This window comes from Anas platyrhynchos, chromosome 20 (assembly GCF_047663525.1).
Source record: "Anas platyrhynchos isolate ZD024472 breed Pekin duck chromosome 20, IASCAAS_PekinDuck_T2T, whole genome shotgun sequence".
NCBI lineage: Eukaryota > Metazoa > Chordata > Aves > Anseriformes > Anatidae > Anas > Anas platyrhynchos.
Window position 1 is genome coordinate 10263234 of NC_092606.1, and position 14585 is coordinate 10277818.

At 45.3% G+C, this 14585-nt stretch overlaps 1 protein-coding gene across 1 annotated transcript in view; it reads left to right on the forward strand.

The window, feature by feature from the left end:
* Positions 1-14585, forward strand: part of GALNT17 (polypeptide N-acetylgalactosaminyltransferase 17) — a 211656-nt gene that overhangs the window by 23775 nt on the left and 173296 nt on the right. The gene's annotated exons all lie outside the window — the stretch shown is intronic.

The following is a 14585-nucleotide window of genomic DNA, read 5'->3' on the forward strand; positions in this document are numbered from 1 at the left end:
GGATTTGACTCAGTGGAACACCCTGGAACCAATGCTATCTCCCTGTTAAAAACAAAACAAAACAAAAATTCACCCTACAGTTAATGACAAATGCCCATTCTGTATGGAATTACGTGTATAAAACTGTGAGAAAGAAAGAAAACCTGTGCTTAGGGTCTGTGAAATCAGGCCTTTATGTTTTTGAGTATCCTTAGTACCTGTTTTCCAAATGATGCTTGATAGTTGCTTTCACTTGCTGAAATTTGTGGTCTGGCTGTAGCATACCTGAGAGCTTTCAGTCTGTACTAAGCCTGTGATAAGCAGCTTCCTTTTGGCAAGAGGTCTCTGCATTCCTCCCACTGCTCTCTCTTTACGGCTTAATTTCTTCTGCTTTGCCACAATTTGATTTTATTTTACGGCTTGCAGCATGAGGTCCCTGAATCGTTTGCGTCTGTTAAACAAACATCTATTTCTGGGATTGATGTTTTAATTTAATAAAACACCTTCTAATGGGGGTCAGCTGCAGCTGTGAATTTGTAATGAGCACTTTTTGGAAGCCCTGTCAAATGGCAGCGTGTAGCAGAGTGCATGCAAGGGTGTTTGTTCCAAGCCCCTGCAGGTGGGTGATTTGTCAGAGGGGCTTCCCGTGGCTCCCGTTCCTCACTGTGCTGCTTGTGTTGGACCAGCCGCTCGCACTAGTGCTGCCTGAGCCACCTTTCATGCAATCTCAGAGCCATACAGGATCAACATCTGTACAAAGAAAGTGGTAGCGGAAGCCCAGGTTTTGGATCTGGCTGGATGTGGTTGCACATGGAAAGAGCACGTCTGTATGCCAAGGAGTTGGATATTAAAGGGGGTGCTTCTAGGAGCTCAGCTAGGGGAGGCTCTTTTGTAATACACACAGCAAATTGCTTTAAAATGGTCAAGAAAATTCAAGTTTGAATTACAGCAGGTGGAGCACGCTGACACAAGCACTGCTTTTGTGCCTTGCCTCTGGGAAGAGCCCCAGACCAACTGTTGTTGACTGCTGGCTTGGCTGGTACAGGTCAGAAAGTCAGAGGTGCCTGAGAGCACCTAGTGCTGGCTTGGGCTTATTGACCTGTTGCTTAGCATAAAACATTTTGTGATCATCTGTGAGGATTAGAAAAGCACCAAGACACAGACTGCTGGTCCAAGTCTTTGTTTAGATAGAGAGAGTGTGTAAGCCAGCTCACAGGATTTTCATTGAAGTCTGCAGCTAGTGATGTTAACTGGGGACTCGTTTTGTTTGCTAAAGCAGCACCGAGTGATTCCAGGCTGCTGGCTTTGTTCTTGGCCCTCAGGACATCAGGCAGAATGATCTTGTATAAATTATAGAATATATATATATTAGTTTGTGGATTCTTTCAGAATGTCCTTTCCCATCTTTGCTAATCTCTAGTAAATCAGTGTTTTGGGAAAGAAAACAGAGGCATGAAAAATCTCATAGCAATGCGTTATTAATAAATTCTTCCTTAAGCCTTTCATTTCATTTTTCACTTTAACGTGCTCTGTTCTACTGCCAGTCTTTGGTTAGCGTTTTTAAGTGTTATTCCTTTGCCAGAGGTTTCCAAATAGACCTGGGATGGAACATTAAGCATCTGATAAAATTTTGTGGTGCCCCCCCCACCCCATAGAAAATTTGGACTTACTCCAGGTGGAAACAAACTTCTAATGAAAGCCAATGGGCTCTTTAATATTTTAATTTCTTTTTTTTTTTTTTTCCCCAAGAAATAATTTGCCTAACAATTATCCTGCCAGCTCTAACCAGGATATCCCTAGTGAGATTTGCAACCAGAATAACAAGTTAATTCTTATGGTAGTGCTGCCTTCTAGGTTATAAATTTCCCTATAACCTCTGATTTTATTGCAAGAGAGCTGTCAGGGATGCATTGGACAACAAAAGCTTTGATTGTCTGGGTTAAATTTCAACTGGCAGTTTTAATCAGTGAGGTTTTTCACTTGTAAAACCCACTGACTCACTGCAGTCAGTTGGTACGGGTGATGCATCGGGCTGTACCTGCCCTGTTCCTGTTTCTTCTGCTGTTCTTCAAGAGGTCCATCACTGGCTTATTTGTCCTTGATGAGCGGTGTTACACTTTAAATCTTTTTTTCACTCTTCATGTCTTCCTTTTCCTTCCCATTTCTCTTGTTTTATTTTTTTTCTTTCTTTCTGTTCTTTTTACTTCTCCCCTCTTTTTCCAACGATTATTGGAGTTGTACTTTAGCACTGGTTTAGGGTTTATCACAGGGCTGAAACCTCAGCAAATTCACAAGGGTACCAATCCTGCAGTGTTTGGGAGCTGTATGTCTCCACGGGGCAATTGGGGAGGAAGGAGAGGAGTGATGTGATGGAGAAGGTCTAGTAGAAGACCTCTGGATACAGGCAGGAAGACACTTAAGGCAGAGCTGAACTTGTCAACAAATGTCATAATTATTTTGATTGGTTTAGCTGTGTTGGTACCCCAAGTTACGTAAACGGGCCTGGAGGCTTAACGTTACTGTCTATTGACCACCCACGGGCACCTGTTCTCCTCTAAAAACGTTGTTGATAGCTTGCAGTGAGCATTATGTTCCACTTATGACTGGAGCTTTGCACATAAATAACTTGTTAAGAGCTGTGGGAAACCTCCTGTTGTAACCATGGTCCTCTGATTGCAGGGAGTTGACTCTTCCCTGCGTTTGCCTTGTATTTCTCTATTAAGGACATACGATTATCCTGTAGCAAGTGGCATTGCTGTGCAGAGAAATCTATGCTTGCTATCTCCAGCCTTAACCATTATCATGAGAAGAATAGATTTCTCCTCTTCTGTGTATTAAGGACATGTTGTGACTTTGTGGAATCACTGCAGGAGTAAATGATGTATGAAATGAGAAATCTCTGCTCAGCGCGCACAGACACAGCCAGGGCTGTAAAATGTTCAGCTCAGATGCAGCCAGAAAAATCTCTGAAGTATCCAGCATGAGCCCCAGTTCTTCCTCTGGTAAAGCCTGTTTCCACCACTGTTGGCTTAAATCTTTTCCTGGTGCCGTCACAAGTCTTGACTGATCATGACAGGGAGAGATGTCGAGGAGTTGGACTCGATGATCCTTGTGGGTCCCTTCCAGCTTGGGATGTTCTGTGATCCTCTGTCTGCTCCAAATGTGGAGACCTCACCACGTGCATATGACGTGACTGTTTTCCTTGAGGCTAGTAGTCAAGGACAGATGCTCCCTAGTTTGGGAGCTGTGGGCCCCACCTTCCTCGTTTTCCCCAGGTGGCTGATCTGGACAAAGCTGGCAGATGTTACGTGCAACTTAGTCCAAGCGAGTCCTGGAAAGTTTGCAGTTTCCTGGGTTTTATTGCCATATGTGGATAAAGCCTAAGGGCTGAGGCTAACTCTGCATATTGACACGCAGCTGTCTTTCCTCTGGCTGCTGATCCTCCTCCTTTATCCCCCAGGAAAGCACGTGCTTCCCTTGCGGACAGCTTGCAGGGCAGGGCGAGAAGCCGATGGGTAAGCTCACTGCTCGGGCTGCTTTGACAACCAGTGTCCAAGCTGTGCATGGAAAATCGAGCACTGCTGCCAGAGGGCTCAGTAAGGCACCACCTCCAGATACAGTGCTTGCTGACTTGATCTTAGGAGTGTGTGAGGGGACGGCAGGTGACTCAGCTCAGACACAGTTTCTTTCACTGCTGTTACTGCTTTGCAGACTTATCCATATCTGCTCCTCTGGTGTCCAAGAGAGAGATGGGGCTTGTGGAGAAGAAAGAAGTACTGCAAGTGGTGACAGTCCTGCAGCTCAGGCCCTGTGTGCTCAGCCCTGCAACCACGGGAGGCAGCATGGGAAGGAAGGTGGTTACTAGAAAACTAAAGTAACCGAAGAGAGTTCAGTTGGGTGAAAAATGCAGCAGTGATTTTGGGAAAACTTCAAAATTTACATTTCAAATCTAAGAAATTTTAAGGAAAAAATCTCAGAAGCAACTGTAGAAAACAAAAAAAGGTTTGCATCAAAAAAGGATGCAATATATTTTAATGGTTATTTCAGTGCTTTGGTGCATGGAAGAGACAAAAGGCATGTAGTTGTTACACCGGGAAGTGGCAGCAGCAGGAGTATGGAGCCCCTTGTAAGGTAGGTTCACTGAGCTAGAAATGTAGCACTATATGTACCTTCTAAAATAAGCTTAGCTCCATTTCTGGAAAAACAGATGCTTTGGTTCGTTTTGAACCTGTAAGATCCTTGCAGATAATTCAGTTGGAGAACAATTTGGAATAATTCACGAAGGACGTTTTTCTTCCCATGTTTAACAATGAGGTAGAACAACTGAGAGAGAACTCCCTTGGCTTCATGCCAGCAAGCTGCATCAGTGTTCCTGGGAGAGTGCCTGGAAGTTGCAAAAAATACATCATCTTCTTGGCCAAGGCTGGATGAGCTATCAGTTGAACAGAAAAAGAACATTTCTGTGCTGCTCTAAGTGGCTGCTTCTTCCTACTCTGGTGTTTGAGGTGAGCCCTTTCCCTTCTTCAGACTTCCCTTGTGACAGGCAGGTCGCAAGGCTGTAGGATGCTGCTGCTCTGCCTCGCCCCAAGGTCCAGGATGGTGTGAGTGATTGCATCTTGCAGTGGCACTGACTGTGTCGCCTCCTGTCCAGCTGCCCTGCAGAGCCCTCTGGCTGCCATCGCGCCTCCCCTGCATCCTTCTGACTCTGGTCCCCAGTGGCAGACTCTCCTTGCTATGCCACATGGATGGGAGGCTGGGACCGAGCAGTGATAACTGCTGCTCCAGCGCCTCTTAACGTCACTTTTCTCTGTCAAAATGTTAGGTATGGATAATGTGGGCACTGCTGGTTTTGGTGGTGCTTTCTTGCCACACTTGTCATGTGTGGGGAAAAATAGCCGTGTTCTGTGCCATCAGCTCCTTAGCTATCACCCTTACCAGGTTTCTGCCAGGGACGGATAAAGCTAGTGAGGGAAAAGAGGTGGTGGAAAAGTATTTTTGTTGTTGTTGTTGACTCACGGATGTGGTCCTATGTGCTTTGCTGTGCTTTTTAGGCATGCCTGGTAAGCTATAAGAGCTTCTTCAGGGATTGCAGAATGATGTTCTTCACATGAGACTTGTAGCGAGGGTACCTGCCAGTTCCTTCAATGGTTTTCTTTAAAATCACAGATCTGTAGGATTTTCTGTTGAGAAGTGAGCTTTATGGAGATCTCATCTGGGGGCTTCCAGTAGGCTCTGTGAGAACAGTTTAACATAGATCCTCCCACCATCTGATCTGGTATCAAGGACTGTTCTACAGTGATGCAAGCCTGGCTCTTCTGCCTTAGAGACTTTGGAAGTGCATCTGCCTGTGCATGCTTGTCTGGAAGTCAGCTGGTTTTCTGTGTGGCATGTGGTGCTCTTCTTATTTTTGCAGTGCCCTTTCACCCTTGACCTTCTCTGCCTCTGTGGGTTGAAAACAGCTAAGCTGCCTGTCCTCCAGCTGCTCCCGTCTGTGCCTGAGCACGTGCTCTAATGCTGTTGGGTGAAACCCAGTTTAAAACTTCCACACTTGTCCTTTGTGTTTCTCGGGGGAGACAGCTCTTGTGGGGCTTTTACCAGCACAGCGGCTACTTGTAGCTGCGTACTGCAAGAGCTTTTTCAAGATTGCTATATCCATGTCTCAGTTTTTTTCTACTCATTGCACACCGTAGTAGGGTTACTGTTGTGCTGAGACTTCTCACTGATGTTATGTAGCATTGGTAACATTTTATATTCCCCTTGCACCCCAATGCTGTTATGTCTGCAGAATTTTTTCAGTGTTATGAGTTTGTTCTGTGCTGGCAGAAATAGCAGCTCAATAACTCCCAATTAGTTTCTGACCATCCCTCTTTTAACCTTCCACTCAAACGTGGATTATTTTGGGTACCAGACAATGCAATGTACTGCAGTGACTAATTGAGCAGATGATATATGAGTAGATGGGGAGGTATCTGCCGTGTGGAGTTCCACTAGCAATCTGCACCGACAGACCGCTGCGGCTGGCGGCACTGCTGGCATCTCCTATGCAGAAACGAGGTGCTCAGCCCCGGGCTGCCACACTGCTGGGGTGGCCTCTCTGGACCTGATTAGCAGGTATGAGCACACCATCGTTGATAATGTGCCAATTGTCAGGGCAGTTACATTTTGAGTCTTTTTACTGTTTGAATTTTGTAATGCATGAGTGCTAGAATGTTACAAAGTTTGCTACAAACAGAGAAAAAAGCTAAGTTTGCATGGTCTGATTTGTGTTGTTAGAGTATATTAAAACTCAGGTTGTTTTTCCTGATAGACTCTGATCAATACGTCCCCCAGAGCAATGGCACTGAATTTCCTTGTCCTTTAACAAAAACTTAAGACAGTCTAACTCGAGCCATGTAGAGTTAGCCAGGAGGAGATACCTGAGGACCTCCCTCTTGGGAAATACATTTTATTTTTCCCTGTGGTAGACCTCCAAAGGTCCCAGTGTAGTGAGCACAGCAACAGTGAACAGTGAAGTCTTTCTGAGGCTTTTAATTCAGTAGCTTTGCTTTTTTCTTTCTTTCTTTCTTTCTTTCTTCTGTTACAAGCTTATGTGTATGAAAAACGATAATTAGCTGCTTTGGTTTAGACTTTCATCACAGTCTAATGGGTTTAGATGCATGTTTCATAATAAAATTCATAGTCTGTGTTACAAATACAACCACAGAACTTGACTGGGGTAATGTAGTAATGTTTGTAGAGAAATGTAATAAGCTTGTGGTAGAAACCACATGTGCCTGAAAGTTGCAGAGCATGGCTGTGAATGGGAGCCTCTCTGCCTGGATTTTGAACCGAGGAGGGGACGATCTCTCTCCTGGTTTCTGCGGAATGGTTCAATAAAGCTAATTTTGTGACATTGGACAGGACCTCTCCATCAGGGCAAACTGACAGCCCTGGAGGCTCAAAGCCCTCTTTAAATAATCCACAGAAGAAGCATTGCATGGTCTGTAATTGCAAAAGCTTCCCAAAGAAATTGATGTCTTTCATAAGTGTAGTTCACGGAGCCTCATTTTTTGTGTGTGTGCAGGCTTGCTTCACCTAATAAACCCAGCTGTGTGTTGTGCTATAATTGTAAATCCTGGAGATCAATGTATTTCTTTTCCGTTTAACAACTCGGGAATGAATGCAGCTCTGCACAAAAGGGGATGGTTAATGGTAGTGGTTAAGCAAGATGTTACAGGCAGGTGTGGTAGTTAGATAAGGCAGCAATCCCATGGGAGAGTCTTGGTCCTGATTTATGCCATCCTCTACCAGTAGCTAAACCTTGACTTCGTAATGAATGTCTGGGACATTTTGGGGCATTAAGAATTGGTTTTGTCTTTATTTTCAGGAGGGAAACATACATTTCACCCGTGTGCAAGGAGCATAGCATTTGAGCTTTTTTCCTTCCCTGTGGGGAAGGGAAGGAGGAGGCCAGCAGTTACCGCCCGTTGGGCAGCTCTCGTGCTGCATTTTGGTGTGTGCACTGGGACAGACAGGCAGCACGGCTGCCAGGAGGCTGCATCTGTTCCTCCTGACTTCTCCTGGGAGCTCACACAGCTCCCTCCACCCTGCTCCTCTGAAGGAAGGGAGGATTTTTCAACCCACAGGAGATGATGATGTGCTCAGTGATCATTATCCTGTTAAATCTGTACCCTTTGATTCCTGGCTTGCCAGGCAAATGCGCCTCGCGGTGTTTCAGCCGCAGGCGTCCTTCCCCAGCTCCTCCGCCCCGTGTGAGCCCTCCTCAGCTTTTCTCCTTTGGTCACCTCCTGCGGGAGAGGTCTCCCACCAGCAGCACATGCTGGCAGCCAGCCCTGGCTCTGTGAGGAAGGCTCCGTGCCGGGGCGGGATGTCCTCGCTGGAGCTGGGGAAGGCTTTGGAGTTGGGAGCTGTGCTAACTAATGCTTCTGTGTTGTTTAAGGCTCAGGGAGCAAAAGCTGTGCACAGAGGCACTGAGCGAGGCTTGCGTGTTGCTAGATTTTCATATGGGGCTGTAACTGGATTAAATCGTTGGATACACAATTTAAATTCTGTCTGGTTTGCCTAATCTTCAGAAATCCTGGATAATGGCTTGTGTAAGTTTCCCATGCCCAGGGTAAGTGAGTATTTGGGGCATGTGCAGCTCCCCCTGTCCCAAGCAGTAGGCAGAGACCACAGCTGAGAAGTGCTGCAGCCTGCACCTCCTGATTTGTTGTGCTGCTGTTAATGCTAATGTTGCACTGTTTACATTAACATAATTACATTAACATAAACAAAATGTTTATGTTAATGTCACTGCAAGGGAATAATCATTCTCCTCCTTTTCCTGTCTCACATCTCCATGTTGCACAGTCTTTTCATACCTTTTAACAATAACTTGTAGCAAAACAACAACAACAAAAAAACAGATCTGGGAAGTGCAACTGATAAGCAGTGAGATACCTCATGCTGGAGCAGGGATGGTGTCAGTCTTTCAGATACGTTTTTGAAAGCAAATGCTCCTGAATCTTGTTTTCTGCATAAAGAGATTCTCAAGGGGATGGCATCAGATGATCAATTCCCATTGAGCATCAAAGGGAATTAAAGGATAAATTTTTAAAAGAATTTGTGGTCTGAAGGCCAAATTTCATCAGAAATCAGTAAGACTTAGGCTTTTTACACAGTTCAGGCCTAGATAGTGGCATGTGCTTAAAATAAGTTCATTTTATCAGTAGGGCTGCTCAGCAGTGTATTATGATAAAAAAAAAAAAAAAGATGCACAAGTTTCTGCAGGAGTGCAATCCTACTGACTTTTGTAAAATCAAAGCATTTTATTTTCATGTCTTTGGAAATCTCTTCTTTAATCTCAAGGTGTAGGTTGAGGAGCCTAGCTTTAGCTATCCAGTATTAAAAATCTTGATCTAAAGCATGTTTATTTTCCCTTCAGAAAGCAAACTTTTCTTTCACTGTATTGACCCCAACAGTTACAGTAATTATAATTAATAATAATAGTCTCTGATATTTTTACTATCACTCTTTTCTACCACAGCAAGGGTTTAAATACATTTTCTAAAACATTTGCTCTGAGACGGAAGCTTGTATGTCAAGTTTCACCCTGGAGCAAATTCCTATTTTCAACTTGAAAATACAGATTTTAACAGAAATGCTGACAGCCTTCTAGCAGCACATCTCCCACAAGAGCGAGGGGGATAACGCATGAAGCTCTGGATCTTTTATGACGTTAATCTTTCTGAGAGAAGAAAGAGATTTGATAATCCAAGTACACCAGTCAGGAGCTGTTGGTCTCTTCTGTGACTTGAAGATGAGCGTCAGGAAGTACCTAAGGCAGCCCATATCTTTAGACTTGCCCACTAAATTATTTAGATATTATTTAGATATTCATATCTACTTTCGTACTGTATTACTTCTGCGAGTGCTAGAGAGACTGATTTATGTAGAACACTGAAACAAAAAGATGGTTTTCAAAGTGGCCACTGGAAAGGGTACCTTTATTTGGTGCACCTTTTCCATAGTAACTGAGGTATCTTGTTAAAGGCCGCAGTTTTTATATGCTGTCCTTGCTGTTAAATTATTACTTCTTCTTTCATTTGACTCCCTTCAGGACAATTTGAGGTTTTTGCTTGCATGTTTGTTTGTGTGTGCTGTTAATCCTGGCTCTTATATATATGTTTGAAGTTAAGTAAGTGCTTAATGGCTTTTGTACAGCAAAGTGTACGGCTTCTCTTGGACATGCAGCTCCAATCTGGGGGAGGGCTTTTTTATTTTTTAAATTGACTTTTGGGGGAAGATGTGTTGCATGCAATGGGAATATTCATGTTTTAAAAATGAAGCACAAACATTACACCCAAGTAGCTGCTGAGCCAACGCTTCTGGCCCTGCTGCTGCAGAGGATCTATGTGTACTGACCTCTGTGTCCCCGTGGAAGGCCACTGGATGTATGGGATCCATCCAGACAGGCAGGAAAGCAGCTCAGGATGTGGGAAAAGGTTGTTTAAATTGAGTTAGAGAGGAAAAGCAGAGAGGATCGAGTGTGATACCTTGGGTAAAGCAAGACCTTAGTGTGGCATTGGCAAGAGTCTTCTGCAGCTTGTTGAAAAGCCTTGCCTTCTTTTAGACTGTAAACCTCACAGACTCTGCCAGTCCTCAGAGATGTCTGTATGCTCTTGGGTTTTCTTGCCTCCCTTTTCCCTCTTTCCTTTGACCAGAAGCAGAAAACAGAGCAGATGCAGTAAAGCACTTCCATCCAAGTGAGCATTTGTGAGCTGGGAGTAAGCACGCAGCAGCCACCTGTGGCTCTGCTCCCCCTCCATGAATTATGCAGCTCTCTCCTTCAAAGCGCTCTCTTCCACACAAAAAGCGGCTCCTGGGACGGTACTCGCCAGGATTTAGGTTTCCAGGAGCATCAGTGCAGTACCTTCCCTCAGACTTAAATTCACTTTAAAAATCCATTACAGGCCCTATTATCAAGGGCACCATTAAGCCTTTGTAGCATTCATCTCTTTGGTATATATGTTAAGTGGATGATCTGTTTCCAGACTAGCAGGTAGTATGACACCATATATCACAAAGCTGCAGATACATCTGTGCCAGCGGTTAGATACTTGGCTTGATTTGCTCAGATGCTGAGCACATGTAGTGTCCTTCGGTGCCAGATGTTGTCATGTGTCCAGGTAAATTTGGTATGAGCATTAAGCACAGTGGGGCAGATTGTGTTCTCCCATATAAAGAAATGTCAGTCCTTACTGGACGGAGAGGGTGTACGTTTCCAGGTGTAAATTGCAGCAGGTACCAAACCTGTGGCTGTCTTCTAGCCAGCCATCAGACTTCTTTTCTGGCCTGTACAAATCTGCCCCAGCATTTGTTTGTCTTTCATTGGCAGCATAGCAGTGTTTTACTAAAGATCTACTAAAGCATCTCTTTAGCTTTAAGCTTGTTAATAGTCACGGTTTCATGACTTTTTCCATGCATAGGGAAAACCACAGTAGGCTACCAAAAGCACTAACTATCCCTTCAACTCTTATTCTTATACTTTGGAGTAATTGCAGTTATTCCCTCAAACCTACGTATTTCTTAGAAAACCAAGGGCATGTCGTGAAGCTTTATAGAGTCCATCCACGCTGCCAGCAGGATTAGTTTTCTCCCTGCCAAAGGCTTTGTGCATCAGAGTCCTCTGGTTTGACCAGCCGAAGCATTCACACACGTACTGTTTAGGCTGCAGGGTGCTGTGTGGTGGGATGCTCGCTCACCCCTGTGCTCGCAGGGGACAAATGCAGGGTTGGCACCAGCACATAGGACCCCAGACCTTGATCTGAGAGATCTGCATTGAGGTTCTGGCACTGTCGCAGCCTGGGACAAGTCAGTGGTGTGTGCTGGGGATGTGCTGGGTGAGCGACAGCCAAAATTGCAGTGGTGCTGCACCTGTGCTGTGGCAATGAAACCAGGTTTGCATCCTGGCGAGGACGATGCTGTGCTGTGCCAAGAGGAGGTCCTTGCCCTTATGCATCACCAGGGCAGTAAATGGGTCCCCAGCTGCGAGGGTCAGGCACTGCAGGAGCTGCCAGGTTGCCCACTGGACTTCTTTTCTGCCCCCCTGGTGTGGTGTGTTGGGGGAAGGATTATGAGGCATTAGGTTTGCTGCTGGACAAATTGGGGTTCTGCCGCTTTCTGCTGGCATTCTCTGACCTTAGGGAAGTCGTTGGCCTCAGACCCTTGTAAATTAATGGTATTTTCAAATATTATTTAAGATGTAATAAAATCAGTGGAAATTGGAGTCTAAATACACGTAAAGACCTGGATATTGGTTCCTGTCTCAAAAATCTTGCAGGGTATGCAAACTGTCTCACATGCCTATAACAGGGCTCTGTCTTGGCCAGAGGATGGGAAACTTTTGTATGTCTTTCTGTGCCACAGCTGGAAACATCCAGGCTATAAAAGAAATGGTTGGTAAGAAGAGAGATGATAGATTTTTTTTTTGTCAGCCCGTATAGCCACCAGCTGGCTCTGTATGCATGCATTTTATATGCAGCACAATTCAGTATGGTCAGGCTTTTTGCTGTTTGCAGTGAACTCCATTCAAGGTAAGAAATATATTTGTGCTGCCTCAGTGGGAAGGAAAATCTGTTGCTTCGAGGACGTAGGCTGCTTCAGTGTGCTGCAGCACGTGTGAGCATCATGCACCGACACAAGATGGAGTGGAAGCGAGTTAAGAGCTCCTGAGATGACAAATTTGCTGATGTACACCGGCTTCGAAACGTGCAGCTCGTGCTGTGAATGAGGCCAGGGTGTGTAACAGGTTGTGATGTGCTTCAGCAGTCTGATGAGGCGATGACATGGGAGATAACTTGGGATATAGTAATGTGCTTGGATCCGCTCCAGCACACATGCCTTCTCGCTTCTGTAGTGCCTTTTCTTTAATCTCCACACATTCTTCTCCTTCCTTATCTTAATCACGTCTTGCCGCCTTCGAAAAGCAGTGCTCTGATATTACTGGTATTTTATTTAGTATTTGTGCTAGCATTGCACCAGCTAGATCTGTTGTATGGTTTGTTTATTTTCAAGGGGTGCGCAGACGTGTTGAGATATTCGAAAAATAGCAGTTTTTCCAGAGAAAAAATCTCCCTATGAAATTGCTGATTTTCATTGCGAGTCCATTAAAATGTCACTTAGTGGCGTGTGTTTTAGAGCAAAGGCTTTCTTCCTCTGCCATTGCGTATGCTGTATTTAGATTTGCATTTTAAGATCTGAAATGTTTGTGCCTCAAAGGACAAAGTCAAGAGGTCTGCAAGTAAATTTACTGTTGAGATAACATTGAAGTAGGAAGAATGCCAGTGAGCTCTGGCAGGCACGTGTTGGGCCCCCGCTTGGAGGGTTTGCTTCAGCCTCCCCTCGGCTTTCTGTGCGAACCCTGGGTGCTTGCTGGTTCCTTTTACAGCCAAAGACGCTGAATCCAAAATTAAATACAAAGCAGCATAAATAGCCCTAATTCTTGCCTTTAATTATTATCATTGCTTATTACGGACTGGATGCCTGTGTCCCAGTGCTGTCACTTCTCCTCTGTGTCATCAGGCCGCTGTTGCAAGGGACAGCAGCAGCCCAACAATGGCCTTAGCGCTGCTGTACTGCCGGTAGGCAACTCATCTTCCTAGAGTCCAGTGCTCACCACCTCAAGAATAAAGAAGGATCCTTAATTTTGTAGTGTCTTAACAGCTGAACATGTTTTGTCGCCAAGTCCTGTTGAGATGTACAGCAAGATGCAGGAAACCAGTGGTTCCTCCGCCTGGCTCTGTTGTTACACTGCTCGTTCCTCCATCGGGCTGCTGCTCCTGCTGCTCGGTGCCTGCCTCCAGCTTTTATGTGTGTGCGTGCTCCCAGGTGCTGTGAGTGCTCCTGCTCCAGCAGCTGGGGAACTGAAAAACTCAGGTTTGACTTTTCAGGGTGTGACTGATGCCGTCTCAGGTGGGAATGAGTTGGGTATCTGCTCAGTAACCTGCTGGGCTGCCCTACTGGGGAGCAGCAGCGTGTGGATAACCTGAATGTTTTTGGGAGGGCAGCGGCTTTCGGACATCCACACCTTCCTAAAGCTCTGGCTTTGAGGCTGAAATTCTCCAGACTTGGCCTGGACTGTGCTTTGTTAATTTAGTGCATGGCTTTGTTAATTTAGTGCATGTATGCCTGTGGACTATTTCTTAGGCATAAACAGACGTAGTGAGCCTCCAGTCTGAAAGTGATTTAACCAACCCCTCTGTATTTCCATAGAAATAATAGAACACACAGAAATTAGAAAAAGGTTGTGGATTACTTGCCTCTAAGGATGCTGAGATACAGGGGGGATTCTTGCTCTGCCTTTAGCTGGAATGATTGTGTGGGGTTTAAGAATAACCCCAGCCCGCTGTGGTGCAAGGCTCGTGCAGCTGCTTGGTGGTTTGGGGTGGTGACTGCACCAGCCGGCAGGGCTGCTGGAGGGGACTGGGAGAGGTCTGTTGGTGGGCTCTGCGCAGCACTGATGGAAGGGGTGATTAGACTGTCTTCCTTCTCAGACAGCTGCAGACAGCTCTAATGTGTTAGATAACATTGCCGTTCAATAACTGCATGCTAATACAAACTCATCTATCTTCATTTACTATCCTGCTGCTGTGCTTTCCTTTTCTTTTCTCCTTTTATTAGTGTTTTGGTTGGTCGACATGATGATAGTTTATCAGCTCAGCAGGGGGAAGCCTCGGTGTTGCCTGGCTTGGGAGGGTGCAGCAGGGATGCCCATGGTGTCAGGGAGCCCTTGAGTCAGCAGCACCATGCCTCTGCGTTACGCTGTTGCTGATGGTAATAGTTAATTTAATTTGAGAGAGTTTTAAATCCATGCACCTGATCCTTTGTTCCTGCTAAAGAGCTTTGGGCTCTTCCAGGAACCTGGGCTCAGCTCAGCTGGCTGCATTCAGGTAGCAGATTTTCTACCTAAACCTCTGTGCAGAATCGCTAGGGATTTTTATCCCCCTTCTTTGCCAACAGGATGTTGCAGCTGCATGTTGTTACTTCCATGTGGCTCTATGAAGCAGCCTGTTTGAAAGACTGGTATGTTAGAAGTAGGTTAAATTGAGCTTTAGGGGACTCTTGTT